The sequence below is a fragment of the Sinohyriopsis cumingii genome, chromosome 18 (assembly GCF_028554795.1).
Source record: "Sinohyriopsis cumingii isolate HCF-2022 chromosome 18, ASM2855479v2, whole genome shotgun sequence".
Classification (NCBI taxonomy): domain Eukaryota; kingdom Metazoa; phylum Mollusca; class Bivalvia; order Unionida; family Unionidae; genus Sinohyriopsis; species Sinohyriopsis cumingii.
In genome coordinates this window covers 46,491,301-46,518,839 of record NC_142978.1, presented here as the reverse complement: position 1 = coordinate 46,518,839, position 27,539 = coordinate 46,491,301, and the positions used below count along the sequence as shown (strand labels likewise).

Below are 27,539 nucleotides of genomic sequence, written 5' to 3'. Positions count from 1 at the left end.
TAGGTGGTTAAATTCATTTTACTTCATTAGTACAAACATCAATGTACAATCATCAGTATGAATCAGAGCCGTACTGTTATTATGAGCCTATAAAATACAACGCCAATTCTAGTGCTTAAGAATGCATTGCCATAATTCGGATTAAAAGCCCGTGCCTACTATGTAGGGTGTCTCTAATTAAATGTTACTGTAGAAATCTCTAGGAACCAATGTTATGTTTCACTGAACTATTGTTTGGCTTCAGACACCAACGGAATCAATGCCTCTCTCCAATAACACACTAGTCCATTACACACTCGCAAACAGCGTCTCCCACAGTTCTAATTCTGGATTGATTACGACGGTATTGGACAAGCCATTTTCCTGGAAGCTTCATTTAACTTAATTTTTAGTGTGGTACTAAATTGCAGAAACGATCTGACAAAGAGAAGAGAACATGTTCTGGTGTTCAGATGTAGAAATATGCGGAACCGATTATAAAGCACGTTTTTATGAGAAAGCAAACCTGTATAGTGCAATTCACTGAGAATAGCGTTTGGAAGTACACGTTCTAAGGTAAGTTACCTTCTAAATGCATGGTGTGCTCTTCTCGTTTTATTGAACCACTTTAACACGATTATTGATGTCCCAAGGGCATCGGATGTGTTTTGAAAAAATTGTCATTTTCATAACGTATTTCTGTTAGAATCTTCTGCAACACAGTAAGCCATACAAATGATACAAGAACTAAATTCAACGGTACTAAGACAATAAATGGTTTGATACATGGACACAAAGCATCGACATCATGAACTTTTTGGCACAAAAAGTAAAGGAAATTTAACATCCTGTCTTGATAGCCGTATCAATGGTCATATTAATCTACAAATGATTTTGTAAATGACACCACATAACCTGTTTGGGACATATATAAGCAATGTAGTGTTTTGCTCTCATAAAAAAAACCGTACTCGCTGAAGCTTGCATTATGTTCTCAAGTATACAGTCTTCGGGATACAACGCTTTGCCAAATGAGTTGTGTTACATCCTTCATCAGCCAAACCTCAATGAGAACAGATTTTCAAGGACAACGTAAAATTGAGCCTGAACCGGGAAAATTATATATATATATATATATATATATATATATATATATATATATATATATATATATATATATATATATATATATATATATATATATATATATATATATATATTCTTGAAGGAGATTAACTGTTTATCATCATGATTAAATTATCTTTATATGATTAAAAATTAAATTTGTCATCAACTGCGCATTGATGTTTTTGTGTGTGTAGAATGAATCATTTACGTGCTTGCGCAGCCATTTATATGTGCATTTTATATACTTAGCGTTTGATTAAAAATGTGCTAATGCATCTCATTATTGAGTTATTCGGCAACATTCCGTTTGCATTTTATACTATTTTGGTGTCATTCATATTTGTTCTCGTTTTCCACGAAAAACTTGAATTACACCTTTGGGAATCTTTTGTTTTGTATTTTTTCCTACCTCCTTAGAATCTCAAGAAGATATTGAACCTGTGTGGCTCTTGAATCTTGTAGTTTATTTTCTTGAAATTTCATGCTAGCATTATACCTCACTTTTAATTTCTACTGAATCCCAAGCTGGTGTTAAACTTCTTTGTAACGTCAAGCTAGCATTACACCTCCATTCCATTTCATGCTAGTATTATATTTCCTTGGAATTTCAAACTAATATTATACCACCTTGGACTCTCAAGCTAGTATTATTAACTCCTTGAAATGTCAAGTTAGTATTATACTTCTGTGAAATTTCAAGCTAGCAACATGCCTGATAGCTCTACGACATCTAAACAAAATGCCTGTTGAAAGATAAATGTAGTTAATCATTAGTAAACACGCGAAAAATAAACGATGATCCACTTTATTTACTTACGGTTTCCTGGCATTGTCATGTTACAATTTTTTTCGGCGATTTATATTTAAGACAAGACTTAATTCGATAAAAGAATCATGCTATGTTATGAATTTTAATTACCTTGTTAAATTCCAACCTTGGATAAAATATTCCTTTACGCTCTGCTTGATCGACTATCCTTTATTGCAAACGTTAGGTTGATTCCTTTATCGCAAACGTTAGGTTGTATCCTTTATCACAAACGTTAGGTTGTATCCTTTATCGCAAACATTAGATTAAGGTCATATAAAATGATTGTAAAATCTTTCTTTTATTGAGAAGATTTTTTTCGAGATTTCTCGTGATTAAAAAGAATTCTTCTTGATCATTTTGGAACGTCTTGTCTGTAAGCATGCCGTCATTCGTGTGTACTTGAACAACATTGGCTAACCAAAATCGGCTTAATTCTTGTCACTTAGACACGAAAATTACGTTTGAGCCACAATATTCAATTAATTTATGGTATATTCAGTGAAAATGCTGTAAAGAGAAAGCTATAAGCTATACGAAGCGAAGGTTTGTTAGAATATGAACTATCATCGAACTACTTGCTTTCTTGAAACTGGAAAAACTCCAACGTGAAGGTATGACAGCGACCGCTCAGGGGTCATGTTCTGGACACCTTTGAATTATCCAGTTGAAATGCAACTTTTAGAAATTTGAAAGTGGATCAAATCGTTCGGCATACAAAGGACAAATTAAAGTACCTTCTTTTATAACTGTACTACACAAACTCAGTATGGACATTTAGACCTTTTGTCCTGCATTTTAATGTCAATTGCAACTACCTTCCAAAAGATAGGCCATCAACATCGTCTGCCAGTGCGAATGGGAAAAGAATATATCATTACATGTTAATTCTTTTTCTTTGCATTATTATTTATGCTGTCTTTTTCACATAAACATAACCTAAATTTGTATGATTTAATTTTGCTTATTGAGATGGGCAGTACGAAGACACGTCGGCAATACCGATGCGTACTGTTTGTAGAACATGTACAGCTTATGGCTAAAACCAAATTAACTGGCAGTCGTATCCACTTGATACACGGTTGGTAATATGATAGGTCAACCGAAACACTACTAAATCATTGAAGTTCTGCATCACTAAAGGAGTAGAATTCGTCACACTGCTGTAAAACGAAAAGCTGCATGCGATTATATAGTCACATGCAATGCTATTGAAGATTAGTGACTTCTGCCTAAATCCCGAAAGAGGATCGAACCCGAAACTCAGATTATCTTATTTGTGACAAACTTTAAGTGACCTCATTAGCTCTTCCTGTTGACGTTTTCGGTTTCGCTTCTTTGAAACATGTTAAACGTGTCCGATGATTGATTTCTGCAGGAGAAACTGAAATATTGTATCACATTATGTGTCAGTATAAAGGATTGATAGGATAACGACGCATGCGCGATTATAGTTTTTGCACCATACGCACGCCATTATTTAGTACTCATAATTGTATCTAGCAATCGCATTGGTACTTCTATCCGTCACGAAATCAATCCAATAAAATGGAGCAGAAATGAAGTATTCTCACAAACAAATATGATATGTATGTATGTATGTATGTATGTATGTATGTATGTTCATGTGCATACATGCATATCTATCTATAGCAAATAGTAAATAATTATTGGGTAACCTTTTTTTATTACGACATAATCTCTCTAAAATGTATCTCTGTCACAGAGTCAATAACCGTCATTTCCTAATTCAAGTACATAATTCTCTGTAAAAAAAATATCACTACGAAATTTATAAATGATTAAATATTCACCACGAAATTTATAAATGATTAAATATTCACCAAAAAGGTATGGGTGATTACTACATATCTTACACTTACAAAGGATAAATTGGGAAAACATTTCCAATGCAATTATTTTTTTTGTTTCTTTTTACAAGGTTGGCAAAGGTTATATATCGCTTGTTCAAATTGATTTTATCAGACCTTCGTTATAAGTCGACACCTATGTTTATTAAATAAGACCCCCTTTTGATGAGCCGAGTTCTTACTGGAATTCACTATTCGAGCCAATCTGAAAAAAATGTCAGACCTGCCTGTAAATAGTAAATGTAACCAATAAAGGTTCATGTACCCTCGACCTTTGGGATTCCCGATCCACTTACCTTTAGTAGCCTATCAGACAAAGCTTTGCATTTCGTGCTAACGAGAGTGATTGTTAGAAACCAGATGTACAACTGTCACCTTTTACTGTCGAGTCGAAAATGAAACCTCTGCTGTTCTTAGTCGCCATTAAGAAAAGTATTCTGAACTACCTTCGTTCACATGGAAAAATATGGCTACGGTACAAGACAAAGTCACAATAGGGACAATCCCGACGTGCTTTGCCCCTGAAACATATGTGGTACGGTCCACCAAAAACATAAAAATAGATGTGTAATCGTACAACTATATCCAAGCGATCACGTTAGAAACGATTTCTTCCGAATGAAGTTTTCATAAACGTGAAAAGTGATATCTGAGTTGTGAATCTCTAGCTGAACAGAGCAGGACCTCTAAGTGTTATCAGTAAAAATCACCATTATGTTGATGCTCTTTTTTCTCAATCAGATTGTAATCCGACCTATTGATCAGTTTAAACCGTGCATAGTTTGAATAGACATTTTAACCCACTTAGCTGCCGCTGTATTTGAAGAAATAAATCACCAAAAAATCTACCGGTTGTTTAAAATGTATTAGATTTTTATTGACCCAATCCCAGTTGAAGTGAAATTTTGCATATCTTGCTAGCTTACGAGACTGGGAAATTTATATCGACTTAACATTTTAACAACAAATGGACTTATTTCAGAGAATAGAGTTTGATATGAATGCTATTTAAACCCTTTTGTTAAGAAAATACAACTTTTTGTCACATAATCTACGCCTAAACCAAGAAAAATATGGATATAAAATAAAATAATCGGAAGAATTTTCTGTGTTAAATAGTTTCATTTATTCAAATCCATCTTTGGGTTCTGGTTTTTGATTTTAAAAAAAATCGATTTCTGGAGAGGAACATCAAATAAATGGTTAAAACAAATGAAGCTAAAGCATGATCATGTTGGATATTTTAAAAAATCGTATATCTTGAAAGTGTGCAGTTTTCTTTTGTTTAGTTGTCAGTGATACAATGATTTCAAGATTTGTTAGAGTAAAAGTTTTTAATTCTCAATTGTCGCAAATTGAAAGATTGAAATGTTGTAATGCAAAGACCCGCAATGGTTTTTCTACACCAAGTTATCTCAAGCTGACTGAACATGAAAACTTTTGGCATATAATATGTCACAACGTGTGCAGAAATTATATACACAAAATATGATATGTTAATTGAGAGAGAGAGAGAGAGAGAGAGAGAGAGAGAGAGAGAGAGAGAAAGAGAGAGAGAGAGAGAGAGAGAGAGGGAGTACCTGAAAGAAAACTTGACTTAATGATTCTTAATGACAATGAGTTTGCTAAAACATAATTGTGAAATAGCAATCAAATCTTCTTTTAATGTTGTCTCCAATGTTATGATATTAGAAGAATAACAATGTATAATCCTACTGGGCTTTTTGTGTTTTGCAATCACATACACCATTGAATTGGATATTATTTTTACGTCATACAGACGATGAATTCATTTTCCTTAAACGAATATGTATGACATTATGGCAACGCGGCTAAATAGATGCTCGTTCTTTCATAAGATTATAATTCTACATAAATCGTATCATGTGATTTCAAAACTGAGTTCCATGGGACCTAATTAGATACAACCGTCCGATGTATGTAGTAATAAAGTAGTAACAAAAGTAGCATTTCCTGCCAGCACTGAGGAGAACCGAAAGATTGATCACTACAGAAATCAATATGATGAACAAAAACCTTGTCTATTGCTTATTAACGTTCTGCACTTTGAAGTAGATAATTCCAATTATTCGTTTTCATCCAAATTAACTTGACTCACTTTTATTATAGTTTACACCCTTTGGACAAAGCTTATAGCAAGATATGACTGCATAATATACACTGCAACATCGCTTAAATGAAAAAACAAATGGGATAAAAAGATCTGATCGTTTTAAAACAATTTATGATGAAGAAAGATAAAACTTTAAGGTGTACAGAACGAAGGAAAAAAGTAAAATGTTCGCTGTATATGAGAGCAGTGTCCGTTGTAGGGAGAAGAACGTTACGTAAGTGTATACTAAGAGCCAGTATATACTGAGTATACGGCTCATTCATAGCATACTGTTGCTTGTTTAAAGCACACTGTTGATTTTTTTTATCACACTTTTGCCTGTTATAGGACAGTGTTGCTTGTTTCTAGTATTTGTCCTTGCATCTTTCCCTTTCAGCCCATTGCTTCTCAACAGAGGATCATGAATCAAAAAGAAAACAAAAATCCAACAAGAAAGCAGTTTCTGATGAGATCTGTTTTTGTTTATAATTATTGCAGGGAATACATTTTATTATTTTGCAATCCCTGAGTTAATGTGTGTGCTTCATTAACTAGTATTGGGACAATGCATTCGATGTCGCCAGAAGCACGTTTAAATTGCAGTTGAAAACAGACACTAATTTGAAAATGTGAAATAACACACCATGGACACAAGGTATTTATCAAAACAACACAATTCGACGATTTTGTAACGGATTCAAATAGCGGTTAAACATTTAATTTCAAATCACGAAAACAATAATAATACTCTGCTGTCTTCACATTAATTCACCACTACCCTTCATTATTTAGACATTTTTTTCTAATATATTCACTGAGCTCTGTGATGTTAAACTCTATAAGCAAAACAGACCGAACAGCTGAATCTGAGAGTGTTTTCCATTATCCGATAATTTCAATGCAACATGGACAAGTCACATGAAATATTTACCACTAGTTATAGTTTCATAAACAGGTATGTGGATTGTAAACGCACTTGTAGACTAATGTCTTTTGTTTCAATGTAATAAATTAGAGTAAGGATTGATTTTCTGTCTATTAACATTTGCCCACTAATTTGATTTGCGGAGTGAGACCACTGATTGAGTCGGAGAAATCAATTTACCATTATCTCAAGGCGACATTTTCTATGCAAATTAGAAGCTAAGCTAGTGTCAACAGTCAAAACTACCATTACGCCATCACACCCACCCACCCTGCATGTTTTTGTTCTCTCTCTCTCTCTCTCTCTCTCTCTCTCTCTCTCTCTCTCTCTCTCTGATCAATGCTCTCTTTTTCGTGGCAACTAAAGCGGTCACTTTCAGAAATAGTGGGTTCTTGAAAATCTAATTTTGAAAGTGCTATCGTTTAGTTATGATGTTTAGACTTCGAATTCGAAAGAGTTATCGTTAATTTATAATATTTATAGGCGAACTCTGCATGAAAACACTTGAATGTTATAGTTGCAACCTCTATCCTTCAGACGTATTTACCACTGGATATATCATGTAACTGAATCTGAGGTTTCTCTGACTCCACATAACACAGCTAGCTCCTACTCTGTGTGCTGTAGAGTCAATACACATCTGTTCGTTCGAGGTACACCCATGCTTTTCTTTCTCCGCTGGAAAGTATTAAGCCGGTGTCGAGACATAACTACAATAAATAAAACACATTCAACCAAGTCAATGAACTATTTTTTTAAAAGCCTCGTTTTTGTAACTCGGACTGGCAAAGGTGACAGAAGTGAGAGATCTACGGAAAATGACAACTGCAAATTTCTGTGAAACTCCTTTTTGCTGCTGGTTTGCATATACACTTTCCTTTCAAAAATAATATAACATAGCGTGAAAGTTTTCCTTCGAATCTCTAATATGCATATCCATATTGTAAAAAGTGGAGACGCGAATAGATGGACATTGGTTTCCTTTGTGATTTCTGCGACACGGCTACACATTATGTAAGATCGCAGGTTGCAGTTCACCTATTTAGTGCAGTCTGCATTAGTGATATATTTTCGATTTTCTAGATTTTTGCCATTACATGTATGCCAAAATATGAAAAAAGTAAGATGGCGCACCTTATTTTGTATTTGAGTTGTACAAAAGAATATAAAAAAATGTTGTTATTGCCACTACAAAGTTTTTGTGGAAGAAAATTACATAGGTAATTAAAAATATACGACACCTTGTGAAAGCATTTGCGACTTATGGCTTGCCTTAAATTGGTTAGGCAAGTTTGCTGCAGTGGAATTACGCTGTGATCAAGAAAAATTCGATCATAAACAAAATACAATCGCTCAGCGATATACAAGGTTCTGCTATATTTAACAAATGTATCTCTGATCTTCAACGCGTCAGCTTGTAATAAGTTTGTAACGTACTTAGTGGAGGTCTGATGACAGACGACAATTTGGTGTTTCTTATTATTTTTCCTCAGCTTAGGATTAATACTTCACTAAGTCTAAAGTAACAAATCGCAGGTCAACTTAAATTCGCTAAGTGTTTATGATTATTAGTAAGCATTACAATGTAAAAAGTTTTGAAAACACCAAAATACTCTAACACTTTAGTAGTTATCATCCTCAACAAAACGTCTGATTGACAGCTTGAGCACCGTTTTTCGGAGATATTTCATTATCTTAAATTCAGAAAATATTTATGGTAATTTCTTTCGCAATTACTTGTTGTGGATCATCGGCTTCATGTTTTCATTTGAATGTCATCTATTTTAATTAGTATCATGCCGCCTGTCAACATTTCCGTCAGAGAGTAACAAAGGATTTAACTGGTTTTATTTTATTCTTACTCCAAATTTGTGACATTCAACGTTGTGTTGATGTAAATCTAGGCAGCATATCTATTTATATATGCAATGATATAATATAGTAGGTTACAGAGATACAATTTGTTACAAGCAGGAATTGAACACATGCCTTACATTAAAGCCAAAACCTACACAACAATGCGCTCATCCACCCCCACCCCATGATGAAACAAGGTAGAATGAAAGGATTCAAGATGCACGAGAACTGATTCGTTTGGTAAACGGAATTTAAGACTCGGCTATATACACAAACCCGTTGGATTTCTTTTGCGAAATGCAACGCTTACACATTCAATTATTCATTTATAATTATTAATTGACAACTGTATGCCAAACAGAAAGGAAGGTGCATATCCCTGGATCCCTTGTTATAAGGTGGCATACATGATTAAATGAAAATAACATATATATATATATATATATATATATATATATATATATATATATCTTAGCCTCAAATTTTCTATACTGATGATATAATCGGAGGAGAATAAAAGTCGGATAATAAGTTTTCACAGAAAATATAGACAAAACGGTTATTTAACTGAACGGGGATTTATTGTACGAATTTGTCAATAACGTACAAATCATTAAAATACGTTATCACTAATGCCAATAAAACAGTTTGGAAGGTAATATTAGCACAAACCTATGCAACGATTTTGAAAAGCCAATTGAAAACTGTATCGTGTTGTAGATATTGGAATCTGACCGCACTTCCTACAGGGAACTCTATCAATAAGGGAAGCCGCTCATTAAATGGTAATTCTGTGTCACATATTATTATTCCTCTGGCAGCCGTAGCGACTTAGCCGTGCACATTTTACTGACAACACCTGTATGAAATAAGGATTTTCTCTGTACTCAAAGGAATACATAATCTTTGACATCTGTGGTAAGAGCTCTGTCTGGTTCGTTAAGAAAATCGATTATGATACAAGTCTGATGGTTTGGTGAAATGACCGGTACGCGCAGGATAAAAGCGCCATTTTTTTCACACAAGCCACACATGAGGACAAATATCCAGACAATTATAAGCACCAACAATTCTGGTGGTGGGGTTGATCATTGTGATTGTAATACTTCAAAACTATCACAAAACACTGATACAAGTTAATTAAAGTGTCATGCAATATTATACGAGTTTGAATTATTTTCACTACTGTCTTATTTAGCCTCTGGAAAAAGTTTGCAACAAGTGATAAGACAGGGTCATAATTATGGGATTGCAGATCTGAAAAATAGTGATAACACATAAAACGTACCTCTAAAAGGTATCTAGTAACAAATTTATCATTGCCAAGATAAAATAAGCCAACATTGTGAGTATGGTATTTCCTCGGGTCAAGCAATGGCAACATGATATTTATGTCAGTTGCAACTGCAAGGTTCAATGAAGAGCTAGTCCGGCTTGACATAATGTTTTGCACTGAAGTTTACATTGCAAAGGTATTCACAACAGAGTCACATACAGTTTAGTGTTTGCAATATTATCAGATAGGGACAACCATCTAGGTAGGGCTACTGTACTAAGCGATGTCTTGAATGCTGTTGTTGGTTTGACACTTGAACACTTCTTCTTAAAATAAACTCTCTTCGTGGTGCTTTATACTTCAGGATTCTCTTTCTGGATATGCACCCTTTCAGAATCACTCAGCAGCCGATTGTTTAGGGCCGGAAATAGTCCATCTTATTCTGGAGTTTCAGTGATGTGTATCACATTAACAATGCAATTTACGTTTGCATTTTCTTGCTCATGTACTTGATCATAATGAAGAGTTGAAAGTCTGTGCGTGGTCTAGTTAACCACACAAATATTGTGAAAGTCCTCCTTGAGTATTTACAGTGAGCACAGCATGTTGCGAATATGCACAACGACCCAGCGACAGTAATTGTAGTGGTCAACTTGAAACAGGAGGGACAAAAAGTTTTCATCCAGAAATAAAAGTCATTCTCTCTCATCTTGATCACAGGAGCCTCTTTGTATGGCTGACTTATGCAGTAGTTTTTATATGCCGAAAGCAGTGACTTGATGGGCATGACGAGTCCGTGAAATATGAATGGCTTTGAGGAATAAATCAGCAGTTCCAGACGTAGCCTCGCCAGGTTCTTTGAGGGAATTAGCCCAGCAACTGCACTCCAGAAAATCCACGAGTGCATTCCATAGAGCGTTCCCATAGCGGAGCCTTCTAAGCACAGCAACAAGCTCCCACGCTTCATAATGTACAGACCAGGTGCACTGGATGCATTTTGAGTTGGCAATTATCAGGCAATCACATGCTAGACAAGAAATTCGACACGGCTTGAGTACTCAATCATGGACATCAGGTCATCAATCGCATGTTTAATTATTGCTACAGAGCTGGCCTTCTCAGACAAAATGAGGAGGGTGAAGCGAGATGGGTTGACGGGAGGAATTGAAAAGAAGTATGGTAGTCGGCCCATGACATTGCATTTCTTTAACTCAACTCTCCTCATACGTTTTACAGCAGGATGGATCCACGTCTCTTCCTTGACTTTTGATGTATCTAGCTTACCCTCAAAATGTAATCTTTATGTCTTTAGGAATCTGTACTGTCACTGTGCATATATGTAATGTTGGGGCTATATTGAAATGTTCTTGCTTCACTGTTAGAGGGTAGAACTTGGTCTCCTCCACAATTGTCAGCATTATCTTGAGTATGGAATTGTGTTACACTGATATCGTTCGCATGAAAATATCCCTTAAATGTGTTGGAAAGACGGTTGTGGTCAACGTTTTCTAGGGCACCAAATGTAAAGAACCCCTTCCGCAGATTAGAGGTATCAACCGCGCAATTGGTGTTGAATTGTTCACAAATGTAAAGGGCAAAACGATTTTCTAGTTAAAGAATACGACTGTGGAACGTGCTAAAACGAAGACTGGCAAGTTGCTTAGTTATTGTTTTGTTTCTAAATATTCGTGCCAACAAAGTCTGGGAGAGTGGGCTATCGCTCTGCAGAATGTAGACTGTGAGTAACCTTTGCTTTAGAACTCTTGTGCAGTAACATTTGCGACATGATGAGGCAAGCTTGAGAATATTCCGCAATCTTCTTCCAAGGTTGGCCCATGCAAAATCATTTATGTCAGCAGTTTGGTACTGGGTAACATGCTTTGTTGAAAGTTAGGCGAAATCTTCCAGAAATGTGATGTTTTAGTCTCTAGAAATCTCTACTCTGTAAACAGTTGAGCTTCAGTTTCGTGGTTATGTACAAGAAACGAATCGTTAATCATTTTCTGCAAGCCATCTGGAAAGACAAGAACGGTATTAATGACATATTTTATCTCTCTAATCTGGCGGCATAACACGTCTGCATGTATGTACATAAGTATCAAACCGGTGTCAGAAAATTGTTTAAGAAGTTTTGTTTTGACGCGGTATATAGTGATATAAATATCTTGCCTGGACTCTTTCAGTCGACATCAAACATCTGATGGAGATCTGATAGCTGAAAGAGGTGGGGTTCTTTCTTGTACTAAATATCAACAGGAGGCAAAAGATCTCTCTCTGTCTCTCTGTCCCTCTCTCTGTATTTGGAATGGCATGGTTTTGCTGTAGATCGGCACAATAACGATTTCTTTATTCTGTCAGACTAGCAAGACGGTACATGCCTTCTAAAACAATAGCATCCCGGCTTAATATTTTAACAAGTATGTTTCATCCTGCATGTCCGCAGTCACCTGTGTAAAGGGTTGATCAGTATGTGAAAATGTTGATTATTCATGGAGATTACAAGGAGTGGTTCTTTCGTACAATATTCAGCAATTTTTAACTCTTGTCGTTCAGTTTATCAAAGAACGACGAACATCTGAGAGATCTTTCCATCCCAGCTTATAATATTTAAACTTAAATAAACATGCCTACCTCCAAAATTATTTGATGCTTTTGTTAGGCGTTTGGCGCTTTTGGACATTTTCTTCCGTATGCCATCTTTCCATCTGGATCCCGATTTATGACAAAGGATGGTGGGAGAAAAGAAAGTAGAACCGAAACGTCGTAAAAGCGAATATTAGATATGTCATGTTAATGGTTGACTTTTGAGTGGCTGCCAGTTCCTTTTGTTCTTACCTCTGTTACCTTTTCAGTCCAGGCTAGCTGTGAGTTGCAGCGCGCCACGTAGTATGCGTAATAATAATGTATTTTTGCCTTGTAGACACCCACCCCCCACATTCCCTCAAAAATAAACAAGCCAAAACACATATTTTCGTGAGGACAATAACAGCTCCTACTTGACTAGTATATCGGCATTGTACGTGTGTATGTATGTACATTAGTATGCATGCAGGCGTTTGACTGAAACGATTACCGGATTGATGAAGAAGCCATGAATGAATTAAATACGTGTCCAAGGGCAAAACAAACTGTTTCATGGACTAAATTGCTTAGTACCTACGTGCCCAAAACTAAACAAATAATGTGGATGCTGTATTCGAATCGCATCCTTTAAACACCTACATCGATATACTGGCCTGTATTTCGACCACATTTAAAACAGTGTAGAGCCAAGTCTGCCATCGCATATTTTTCTGTTAGATTTGGGTCCTCGCACTTGAATGACTAATCAGTGGGACAACCCCCCCCCCCCCCAGAAAACAACATAGAACCTGATCTTCCTGAGCAGTATACGATGCAGACATGTATTGTTCGCAATTGTATGCGACTTATGCAAGAGTATATATGTGGTTGTGTCCTAATTTGGTTGATCGCAAAATATATTATAATAAAAACAAAACTACGAGACAGTGAATATTGAAACTAGCAACTTTAAATGACGAAACATGCAGGATTGAAATAATCATGCAAAGACACCGAGAAGGAAACCGACCATTGGTAACAAAGTCATATTATGTAACATTTTATGACGACATCGCCCAATCGTATTCTAATAACTTATTATTAATAAATGTCTTGTAAATATTCAGTTCTTGTACACCTATATGATTCTTCTCTTTGAGCGATTGATCTACATTCTACCAGTGCATTTTTTTAAATCTACGCTTGCCTTAGAAGTTAGCTTGTTTAAATCAAATGACCTAGGGTTGGTAGATACGAATTGTTTTATCATCAACTTCATGAGGGCTTTGGTGGACACAACTCCACTTTATTTTGGCCTCATTGTGGCCGCGCCAGAGAAGGAAAAAATTACAGAACAACTGGTTGCGATTAATGATATTCTCTGTCAACAAATTCAAGCTCTTTTTTTAAATCAAGCAGAAGACTTAAAACTGGGTAACAGTTTTTTTTTTTAAATTTTCATTTTGACACGAAAATGTTATGAGGTCACAAACGTGGGTGGTAGAGAAACGCGCACATTACTGTGCACTCAGGTCCTGCTATGTCGATTTGAAGACCATCGTTCCCCTATAGTATTCAACGCTTTGATAGGGAAATCCACTGTTTCTAAACTTAAGAATGCGAAGTATAGCTTTACGAAACCGAAATGTCACCAGGTAAAGATGCGATGTGAATGGTACTACACCAACAACATAATGATTGCTCTGAAGCTCATGCATCAAAACAGATACGACACGTGTTTATAAAAACAACAATGTATTTATATGCAGCTACTATAAAAGAGAAATGTGAAGTATCCATAAGGTAAACGGGATGCACAGTTAAATGTTCGTCTATGATGCTCTTTCTTGCATTGCAAAATCATGCGGGCGACCTCCCAACCTCACAAACAAACAAAAGAACTCAGCACAACTGAAACGTTTCTTTTACAGTTGGATGTTTCAAAGGATGCTCTGGACACACTTAAAATGCAGGCACTTCAGAAGGCTTTACCCTCTATGCGTCCACTGTCCTCTACTGTGATTTCCGCTCCAAGACCGCTCGCCTACATGAGTATGCCCACCCCCACCCCAGGAAAAAACGATACTATATTAAACGATATGTCTGGATCCACCCCTGTAGATAGCTCGATCAGCTCAAAGTATCCAATCCATAATGTGAGTAGAATATATACTGTGCAGTAAATAAGCGTACATGCCTCAAGTCAATTCGAGTAATAACTCAATACCGAAATATTTAATTTACAAAATATATCCAGATCTTTAATTATGGAAAAACAGTAGCTTAAAAGTCACATGGCATCCTTAATATAAAACTTATTACCGGGGCCAGATTATAAAACTATCCCCAGCTGCCCCCAAGCTTGAATGCCTATTATCTGGATGAGACAGAAAACGAAGCGGAGTTAGGGTCGAAGATAACCCGTTTCTTTTCTAAATCCTCAAAACAAATACGCTAAACAAATACCGTGATAAAACGTCTTTGCAGTACATGTAACATTACTTTTAAATTTAGAATTTCATCTATTGGGTAGTTGTCATCACTATATACATAATTGCTTATAAGTTGCGTCCAACTGCAAACTGCACATTCACAGATCTGCCACGCATTATGGGTATGCAAACCTAGCTCTATGAAGTGTGTTAGAAATTATTAAAACAAAAAGCATTGACTTTGATTTGCTTCTCCATTATAGGACGGCAGATCAGGGTCTATGTTGCGTGAAGTTGAAATCTTCTAATACGAGTATATACGGTGCTTGTTAGTGATTGTAAATATGCATAATGACTAATTTATAGCAAATTCTTTAACGGCAATGAAATGTTATGTCTGCCAATTGCCGAAATGCAAATCTGCGGCTATGTAAACAACGCAGCATTTTCGTATTATGTTGATGCCACAAGTACATACGATTTATTCGTGATGGATTTGTGTTGACACCAACATGTGCCGAATACAAACAATGTAATTTATTTGAGGAGGTTTAACCTAAATGAAAAAGATAAATTGTTGTATATTTTTGCCGCGGCCTATAATGACACCAACAACATACCTTAAATTTGCTTCTACAATTCCTGGCTTTCACAAAAAGTCTGATTCCGTCTTTACACAAAACCTCTAAAAGGACTCCAAATGTTTTCAGACAGAATCGGAATATAGATTAACATAGTTCCACATGCTTCAATTTTCTATTGGCGGCTAAACATGTCTCTAGATATTAATCTACTGATATCTTGATGCGGAGGAAGAGAAAAATAGTGTTCATTTATTTCCACCAATTATACTTTATATACCGGGATTTTTCTTCATATTTCGTTTCCTTACATAAATTCTGAAAACCTGAACAAGGTAGTTCCATATCTTTATGTAAACGATAGATCCACTTAAGAAGAAAAGGTCGAGCTGGAAACAAAAATAAATAAAACAATTAAAAAATTTTAAAAAAAATGCGTGTGACCAGTTTCGTTTATTGTCGTCGGAAAATGTCATTGTGCTAAGATTGAGGACTGTATATATGCCATTTTGAGAGCCTGCTTAATGTAAGGTCTCTTTTACATGCTGTGCTTATAACATTTTGTAAAAGTATTTTCTACTGTTTGCTGGTTAGTCAGTTTGGTATAAAATGTAATGAAAATGCATATAAGGCAGCGCAAACTGCACTACAGTCACCCGTTTCAAAATGGAATATTTCATATACTGACTTCCAATATTTAATAAATCAACATATTCATCGTACTTTGCAAACTATGTGGAATAACAAATCTAGAAACAAACTTCAAAATATCAAACTCAGTATCATTAATATATACATTTGTTCGAAAGGGATCATGATTCTTCCTTAAGTTCACCTTTACTGGCACCATATAGCCAGTATTGTGTCGAGGCTTCGCGAAACACTACTACACAGTGGCGGCAATAGGCAATGTTCTACAGTGATTCCCCCCTCCCCCCTCCAAAAAAAAATATACGTCTAGCTCCGCCATTACTACATACATACTATATTAGTCAAGTCTAACTTGTCTCTTGCTTTCAATCAGATGAGAAAGGAAGCTAAGAAATTTGAATTTCATCATTATTTACCTTTTTGCTTAATTCAACAAGCTACATATACGTTTCACTAGGATTCAATCACAGGGACTCGTATCGTTACTTACAATTGACCTGTCATACATGTACTATATATTAACTACACGGGAGGACACTCGTCTCCTTGCTCGCGCGACCTAGTTTAGAATAAATGCTTATATTTCAAGCTACGCTTTGCGTAGCTTATTAAATTTGGTACCGATATTTAGCTCAGGCATTAGACTGTGTACCCCTGTCAAAAGTTTGACTTGATATCATACTTTTAAGGAATGCCAAAATATTTACTGACGCTACCACTCGACATGGCCCTGATTGCACTTAGATTTATGTGACTTCGTATTTGAAACCATGTGACGTCCTTGAATTTTACTTTTAAGTAGCATACATTTCAGGAAATGCTGAGAGAATATTTTATTCATAACCCTAAGTAGAAATTTATTACTTATGTCGGCGTCAGAATTCAAGCTAAAGTAAATTAAGCCTCTGCTAACTGTCTTCTTCTTCAATTACCAGTAGAGAAATCTTCTTTGCAAAAAGCATCAGTTATTCTTGAAGAAATATTTCAGAAGTTAAATCTGTTTGTGGTATCTGCTTTTTAAGCCAAACCGTCAGGGAACAAAATAAGGTTCTCCGCATCAAACTGTTATTTACCTGATTCTTGAAATTACATCTGTGTATGATGCAATTTACTGCTTCATTTGGAACCTTTCATAAATACTTTAGCACACGTATTGCTTTCAATCTTCTGTGGCATTATTTCTATAGGGTGATACTTACAGGTTTGGAGATTCAGTCAATCTTCCTTCGATGTTACTTAGCCTGGGGCATATGGTTCCCTTCAGGTTTCATCGCTTCACAATGAAAAGCCAGACTATGGTCCAGGAGAGAGAAACAAAATGAGGAAACGGAACGAAATGGAAAAGAGGTGCCCCCAGTTTTGGGGTGATAGATGGCACTCTGAGCTTTGACTAAGTGCATTAAATAAAAGCTGAAAACAAAACATGCTATCACATATTTCATCATCACCATCATCATCATCATCATCATCATCATCATCAGTCCCGTAGTCTTGTAGATCGCTGGGGCACCGCACAAAACGGAACAAACAGCTCCATCCATTCCTCTCGATTTTCCGTCTTTCTCAGTGAGTCGCTCATTGTCAACGTGTTCACTCTCGAATGTTATCTTCCCACCTCTTTCTCTGCCTGCCTCTCTTTCTTTTTACTTGTACAGTACCTTGTAGGATTGTCTTGGCAAGACTTGTTGATCATGAGATATGCCCATACCACTGCAGTTTATGTTTTTTCACTGTGATCAGGAGGTCTTCGTGAAGCCCAATGGCTTGTTTGATCCTTTGCCGTATTTCTTCATTGGTGACATGGTCGTTGTATGTGACGTCGAGGATCTTTCGGAAAACATCTCATCTCTGTGGCCTGTATCCTTTCCTCTAAGTCAGATGTTATGGTCCATGATTCATAAGCGTAGAGAAATATGGAGATCACCAGTGAGTGCATCATCTGACCTTTGAACTGAGTGTAATGTTCTTGTCGTTACAGATGGGCATCGGTTTTGTCAGCGCTGCTGTTGTTTGTGCAATCCTGGAGAGTAGTTCAGGCTTTGATCCTTCATCTGTTACTGTTGCCCCCAAATACCTGAAGATGTGGACTGTTCCTATCTTCGTACATTGGACGATGATGTCACTGCTGATGCCCTTAGTGCTGTTGGTCATCGTTTTGGTCTTCTCTGTACTGATTTCCATGCCGTAGGCTGCACAGGTTCTGTCGAGGCTTTTACTAAGCTGGCTAGCTCTTGCTCATTTCCTGCTAGTCCATCAATATCGTCGGCAAAACGTAAGTTGGTGACTGTTCTACCTCCGATGCTGATTCTTCCTTCATGCTTTTCATGGATGTTCGCCGTTATCTTGATACGATGGTAAAACAGAGAGAGAGAGAGAGAGAGAGGGCGGCCTTTGGATATTTTCATATTTAATTAATAATAATCGCTTTTTAGAACCTGATAATAGGTTTAAGAAACAACAACATCAACAAAGACTTAAATACATTACAAATGTGTGCCCCGTAGCCAAGACATTAACTTACTGCGTTGACCGGCAATTGCAACTTTGTATCATTGATTGCATAAGCACTTTAGAGAGGTCGCAGTGGAAGTGAAAACATCTCGTTATGAAGAATGATATTGTAGGTTAAATGGTGCAATATCAATTTCAAGGTTTTAATCAAGCCCAATTTCTTTTTCTCTCTCACTCCAGATTTTTGCATATTTTGTCCCTTGTGCATGAAAGGGGAGCAGGAAACGGAAAAAGAAAGGATGGCGATTAAATTGTGAACGATGTTAAATTCATAAAGAAAATGGGTGTTATTATTACTTTGTATCGTTATTTTCATACGTCACTATTAAACAGTAAGTGGAAATTCATCATTGATCTATAGGAATAGACCCAACAGCACACAGTTCCGAGAATGTTTATGTATGCGTATTATTACGCCATGGGCGGTTTACAATTTGATATAGCAATATTATTGGTATATCAAATTGCTTTATACCAACACTTTAAAACTTTAAAAGCCATGTTATTTTTAATGTATGAAGTGTGTGTGTGTGTGTGTGTGTGTGTGTGTGTGTGTAATTTATTTCAATATGTTGTTGTTGTTGTTGTTGTTGGGCTTAACGCCATTTTTCAGCACTCGATAGGCTATACATGGCGGCCAGTATTAATGGTGGAGGAAGAATCCGGGAAAACCCTGGAAAGAACCACCGACCCTCGAGAAGCTACTGGCAAGCTTTCTCACATACCCACATTGGCCGAATCCGAGACTCGAACCTACGCAGACAGAGGTGAGATGGCAGTGATCCGTAGCGGAGAGCGCTTTAGACCACTCGGCCACTCGGGGCCCCTTATTTCAATATGAATTACATGTATTGTTTTCAAAACCTTACTGAGCCTTGGAGCAATTAATAATTGAATTGTGAATATATTGTTTGTTTTTAATGTCATTGTTTGTTTTTAGCTGTCAAATCCGTAAAATCGGTACCAGGGCCATTCAAAGCCGAACTGTATGTATACTGCGACTGTAGTTAGCTTGCAAGACCTAGCTGTTATTCAAATTCATGGTATGTGTAAGAACCGGCCTCTAAGGTTCGTGGTGAAAGATAAACTGCAATTTCCCCTATCTTTAGAAGCAATTACACTGCAAAGGCTTCTTTTCATGAGAGACTGTCTTGTCTGTCTGACGGATTTTCAGTGATTAACAGTCCAAATGGGATGCATTTCTTTTCAGACTTGACTTGTAAAATCTATGGGATTAGCCGTATATGCTCAAAAGAAATTGCCTTGTTAAATGAAAAATAGTGTAAAACACCATTTTGATGTAAAGGTTTCCCAGAGCCAAAGTGTGGTGCTGAGAGAGAGAGAGAGAGAGAGAGAGAGAGAGATTGGGGGTGGGGTCTAATGGGGGGTCTGAACAGCATATGATTTGACTTTAAATAAAGTTTTAGTGTAAATACGCCATTAATTAATTACCTTTAGGCGTGAACTATCTCGCTCTATACTCGAGTAAAATTTACTGGATATAAGTAATTGACCCCTCATTAAATTTATTAAACTGTGTTGAAGGACAAGGGTAAGGACCGCTACTTTGTTTTCTGAATATATATATATATATATATATATATATATATATATATATATATATATATATATATATATATATATATATATATATATATATATATATCCGCCTTGGATGCGGGAGGTCGTGGGTTCGATCCCCGCCGAGTCATACCAGAGACTTAAAAAACGGTACTAACAGCTGCCTCGCTTGGCATTCATCATTAAGAGGTTAGTGTTAGGACTGGTTGGCCTAGTTTTCAGGATAATGTGACTGGGTGAGACATCATGCTACATGTCTGAGGCATGATGCCCCAGTGCTAGACATCACTATAAACTGCCAAATTGCAGACATATAGCGATATGACTGAAACATTGTTAAAGCTACGTTAAAAATCAAAATCAAGATCAAAAAGAAAAATATATATATATATATATATATATATATATATATATATATATATATATATATATATATATATATATATATATATATATATATGCAACTGTGTGTAGCAGACACACTCGCATGACGACCTAGGGTGTAGCAGACACACTCATGTGTAGCAGACACTCTCGCTTGACAACTAGTAAATTACTAGGTCATCATGCGAGTGTGTTTTCTACACACGAGTGCGTATAACACCGATTGAGTAACATCATCTTTAGGTAATGTGTGCTTAGTCGTGAGGGAATACGGGCTCGTGGTTGCATGCAAGGCGATGGGTACCGTTTACCCGTAGAGTAGGAATTAAAAATTCTCTTACCTGTATTATTTGTATAAAAATAATAATTCTGCTTACTATTATCAAGCATTGTTCCACAGAATCCAGAGATAGCACTTTCCATTCTGTCTGGTATATATGTGAATCATTTTTAGTTTTTTATTTTCATTAATATTATAGCAATTATGTTGACAACCACTGGCCAAGGTTTAACAGTAATAGCGTGAAGGCTAGTGGTCTAGATTATTGGGCGGGGGGGGGGGGGAGGGGGCTTGAAATTTGGAAGGCCAGTGGCTCATTACATAGGTTTTGTAAAATTGGTGTCTTTGCGTTTTAAAAAGAAATGGCGATTGGCCACATGCTAATTTGAAAATGGGTTTAACGTTGAAAGAAACTGCCCAACCGGCCTAATATTGGATAATATAGTTAAAGTGGTCCATAACATAGGTGTTCCCAATTCCTATTGTTTTGCAAGTAAGTGTGACTGCAGTTTTCCAAAAGTAGATGTAGATATCGAAGTCATTGGCGTATTTTAGTTTGTCACTCAGTCACAATTTCAATTATTTTTAGAGATTTTACATATGTGTGAAGAAATACCCCGGTACATAGTGAAATTCCTAGCCTTTTGCGTTTATTATTTCAAAAAAAAATGGGATATGTGCAAAAACAGCTTAAAACAACTGCGATGTCTACGGAAGCCTTAAGGAGACGTCTCATTATGTCTCATCTGAAATCTTGGTTGCTTATCAAAGATCTCGACTGAGTAATCCGACACCGTTATATACCAGTACTAATCCGAGACCGTTATATACCGGTACTAATCCGAGACCGTTATATACCGGTACTAATCCGAGACCGTTATATACCGGTACTAATCCGAGACTGTTATATACCGGTACTAATCCGAGACCGTTATCCACCGGTACTAATTTGAGACCGTTATATACCGGTACTAATCTGAGACCGTTATTCACCGGTACTAATATGAGACCGTTATATACCGGTACTAATCCGAGATCGTTATTCACGGTACTATAAGTCGTCTGTTTCTTGTTTGCACAAAACGTAATATAAATCGTCCTTTTCTTGTTTGCACATAACGTAATATAAATCGTTCTTTTCTTGTTTATGCTTAAGGTAATCGTCATTTTGTTTGTACATACCGTAATATAAATCATCCTTTTCTTGTTTATACATAGCGCAATATAAATCGTCCTTTTCTTGTTTATACATACCGTAATATAAATCTTCCTTTTCTTGTTTATGCATAACGTAATATAAATCGTTATTTTCTTGTTTAAACATAACGTAATATAAATCTTCATTTTCTTGTTTGTACCATAGGTACTATAAATCGTCTGTTTCTTGTTTGCACAAAACGTAATATAAATCGTCCTTTTCTAGTTTGCACAAAACGTAATATAAATCGTCCTTTTCTTGTTTATGCATAACGTAATATAAATCGTCCTTTTCTTGTTTGTACATAACGTAATATAAATCGTCCTTTTCTTGTTTGAACATAACGTAATATAAATCGTCCTTTTCTTTTTTATACATAACTTAATATAAATCTTCCTTTTAATGCTTATAATAACATAATATAAATCGTCCTTTTGTTGTTTAAACATAATGTAGTATAAATCGTTCTTTAATGTTTATTCAAAACTTAATATAAATCGTCTTTTTCTTGCTTATACATAATGTAATATAAATTGTCCATTTTGCTGATACATAGGGTAATATAAATAGTTCTTTACTTGTTTATACATAACGTAATATAATAATTTTGTCCTTTTAAGCTTAATGTGTGTGGAGAATGCAATGTTTTACCGTCACGCATTTACGTACTTCAATAATTGAAATAAATACGCCAAATTTAGGTTTTTATAAAAATAGGTACACAGTTTAAACGGTTAGGTGATATTTTACGGCTCCGGAAACAAGTGCAAGACTACTTCGTACTACGCGATATTCATTGATCTCTTATAAAAAAAACACACAAAAAAAACAACAGCAGGGATATCTTCAACCAAGAGTATGAAATTTGTCAGGAGAAATTGGGTGGTCACTCTAGCAGTACAAACTTGACGTCCTTTGGGGCTGTCATTTGCATACCCATTGATCGATCTCATGCATTAAATACAGCGCTCTAAAAGTCAATAAGTTATTTGGTCACGAGATACTGTAGACCGAATATGATTTATGTTACACTATAGAACTTACGACAAAATGTATTATTTCAGTTATTTTTATAAATTTTATGCAATTACAATGATATTAGGTTAAAGCCTCAACGCCGACGTTACGTGCAGAAAGTCGTATATGCCAAATCATCTGAATAATACTATATCTTGAAAGTTATTGATCCTAAACATCGTTGGGTTAAAAAAAATAATAATAATTAGTATCGACGTTTCATGACATTATGAGCCATGTAATTTCGATCTCGAACTGAGCAATCCCGCCGTTTTTCACATGCGTACGAGTTAATGGGATGTTGATCGGCCACATCCGGGGGTCAACTGATTCCATCGAAAGCTGGAACACAAGATCTGATGGCGTCAACGCTGAAGACATAAGAAGCTAACACCACGCAATGCCAGATTTTCTTTATCCCAAGGTCGCCATTCAAAGCGAATCCAGCCCTCCACTTGAGATCAATATTCACCCGAGTATTAAATTTTATGAAATGCACGCATTAGATCTGCTTTAAAAGCCGGCCTGCCTCTCATCGTTCCCTCTCAATTCAATTTGTGTACCACGTGGAAATATTGTTATTAGATAAGTCATTAACGAAATTTCTCGAATGTAACAAATCACTACTTTGGAGCATTCCCGAAAAATAACGGAATTACGAGCGATTTCGTTGAATGAATTACGGGGTGCACCTCTCTAATCTTAATTGAAAATTTGAATGTCGTTTAAACCTAACATCTTGATTATTTCAAAAAGCTGTTTGTCAGATGGCTCTTTAACAATTTATTTCCTTCCAGCCAAACTTTAGTTAGGTTGGAAGACTTGTGACATTTATGATAAATGGAAGCATTGGGGATTTCAAATAACTTCGTAATTTCTTGAAATTAAGCAGAATAGCCAGTTTTACTAAATAATATTAATACTTTAGGGATGGAACAAGTTTCGTTTTAAAAACAGACAAGATGTAGTCATAAAGTTCAAATAAGTTTAATAGGGTCTCTGGTTGGTTAACTAGGAAAAATACAAATACTCTTGAGAGGCAAAGTATACATGTAGTTTCACTAAGGTAACGTAGAAATTATATGCTCTTGTTTCCCAAGCACAATTGAAGGATTGGTTTGCCTTTTTAGTTGTACGGATGAGGAACACGTAGAGGTTATTTTAGTGCCAAGTTGTTACGAGTCTACGCTCTTAAAATAAGTAACAGAAAAGAGTAAAAGACAACAAGCTTTGTAAAATTTAACAAATAATTTATATCCGTAGAATAAAAAGTGAAAATGAGAGGAAACAAAGTACTTGCGTTATTGCGAATTAAATCCAAAAATCCAAGTCCTAATAATTTAAAGTCCTGAATAAAATTCAGTAAAAGTCCCGAAAAAATCCAAGCACTGAAAGAGATTACGTGTCTGATATCGCTTAAAGAGTGCTGATGCCTCAACCGTCTTTTGTTGAATTAGTAATATAATTCCAGTTTTTTATACATTATAAATTCCATTGAATGTCTCTATCATGAATTTTATCAGAGCACTTTTTTATTTCCAGAAAAAAATCACTTTAATTCAATAATTTGAAGGATAAAAATCATCCCAACTGGTCACAACATAATGCAACTTGAAAGTACTAGATGTTAAAGCACTAAGTCCTCACAAGTACAAGGTTATGTTGTTATCTGCTTGACTTCAGGTTACAATTAGCATTTTCTATATATATAAATTTCCTAATGGAAACTAACCTTCCTGAATGACCCTGATGCTTACAAAATTAAAACAATGACCAGGATTGCACTTAGGAAACTCCAAGAGTAAGATCCAAATCAACATATTTACTGCTTCTATTAATGATAATCATGATATTAAGCCCATACACAGAGAGAATAATTTAGCAATGAATTAGTTGCTTACACACTATATACAAAAGTCAATCAGGTCAAGCAGAAATGAACTCAATTTCAACAAGGTCACGTCCAGCATACAATGTTACATTACACTAGCGTGTAATGAAATAAAAAAATCGCAAAACTAACAAATAAACAATTAAATTAAATTTACATAACAAGTTAATTGGAGTAAAGTGTCTTGTCCCATGACACAAAACGACAACCGACACACGTTGATTTGACTGAACATAGGAAAACTAATATTTCAACATAAGTGTATAACGTTGCTCCCGAGACTCCAAATCTCGATTGGTAGATTCAGCGCAAATCTTTTTCTAAATTAAACTAATTGCTCTTTCATTGGTTTCCTCTAATTTCCTGAATTAGGGTATATATAAAAAAAAACAGCACAAACGCCGAAAATTATGTGCAACTAGTTTTGCATTTGTACTTCTTCAGGAACGAAATGTTTCGGATGACGCCTTTTATTTTAAAATAATTTTAAAATTCTAATTACTTGGAGATATTGTCGATACGTAGAAAATAACTGTAAGCCAGGAGAGTCATGGGGACAAAACGTCTCTCACATATTTTGTCTGCTAGCAACTGCGTAGTTCATTGAATATGGAATTGTCGATTTGAGCGTTCTAAAACAAACTGATTTGAATGATTTGACAGAACATAGTTGATGTTAATGATAACTAAGGGATGTAAAATGAAATAGTTCTATGTAGAATAATCTATAAAAAAAAAGAAGTTCCAGAAATAGCCTATTTATTAAAGATAACTGATGTTAAATTTCTGAAGTTTCATATTATACTAGCGTAATATATGTGTATTAAAGTATAATAGACAACAAAATTGATTACATCAATAAAGTGCAATAGACAATAGTATTGATTACATCAATAAAGTACAATAGACAATAGTATTGATTACATAAATAAAGCAATATAAACAATAATATTGATTACATTAATAAAGTACAATAGACAATGGTATTGATTACATCAATAAAGTACAATAGACAATAGTATTGGCTGCATGCATTACCTGATTATACATATGGAGTCAGTGGATCGTTGTAATCAAACATAGGACAAACGTTGAGTGGAATCCAGTGTAGATACCGTCTTTATATATATATATATATATATATATATATATATATATATATATATATATATATATATATATATATATATATATATATATATATATATATATATATATATATATATATATATATATATATATATATATATATATATATATATATATATATATATATATATATATATATATATATATATATATATATATATATATATATATATATATATATATATATATATATATATATATATATATATATATATATATATATATATATATATATATATATATATATATATATATATATATATATTTGCCAATTCATTCTGAAAAGCGCTGCAATCACCATTACATTCCAACAACAACTTCACAACTACCACTCCATATGGCTCGAACTCTTCAGTCACGTTCCAAAAAAGCAAACTGTGCATGATCGCTATCAATATAGTCATTATCTCCCTCTATAATATATATATATATATATATATATATATATATATATATATATATATATATATATATATATATATATATATATATATATATATATATATATATATATATATATATATATATATATATATATATATATATATATATATATATATATATATATATGCTGTTATCTCCAGGCCTTTTGTAGTCAGTTACAATATGCATGCTGACCAACAACATAATTAGTAGCTGCCTTCCATACTTTGTAAATAGTGTCTCTAGTCCATTCGTGGCCAGTGACAGTGTGCTTCATGAACAATAACGTAATCATTATTTCCCTTCCATACTATGCCCTTAGGTACCACTAACATTGAAACCAACGGGCCTAAATCAAGAAGTATAGAAAATTACTACCACACGCAAACAAAATCATCATCTTTTTTTACTGTGAACACATTTACTTTTGAATATTATTGTTTTAATTTTTCTCATTCATCATTCACTCGCCAATAATTAATATTCAAACAATGAAATATCCAGGATACAATTTACGGTTACACCAATTTACATTTAAGAAAAACAGATGGTGATCATTTGTAGGTCGATATAAATAGATAACACGTGATCATTGGTCAAGCTGAAGCTAACTAGCTGAATTATATTACACTTGCAAGCCTTGATAGAAATAGTTATGTAAACTTCTGTAAATTTCAACTCTCTCGTGTGTTTATTTTTGTCTTGTCTATGGTTTGTGTTTGCCAATAATAAATAATACAACTCGAAAACTCGGAGTAGAAAAGCGATCAGGTTAGCTAAAAAAGTTTCGCCCTGTTTATTGTCAATTTATTGCGCGCACACACACACACACACACACACACACACACACACACACATACATACATACATACATACATATATACATACATGCATACATGCATACATATATATGTTATGAAAA

General features: G+C 35.0%; 1 protein-coding gene across 1 annotated transcript in view; it reads left to right on the top strand.

The window, feature by feature from the left end:
• Positions 1–341: 341 nt before the first annotated feature.
• Positions 342–27,539, top strand: part of LOC149776558 (5-hydroxytryptamine receptor-like) — a 386,681-nt gene continuing 359,483 nt past the window's right edge. Inside the window, exon 1 of the mRNA XM_089941017.1 lies at positions 342–555. The gene's annotated coding sequence lies outside the window, so the exon portion shown is untranslated. The remainder of the gene's footprint in view (positions 556–27,539) is intronic.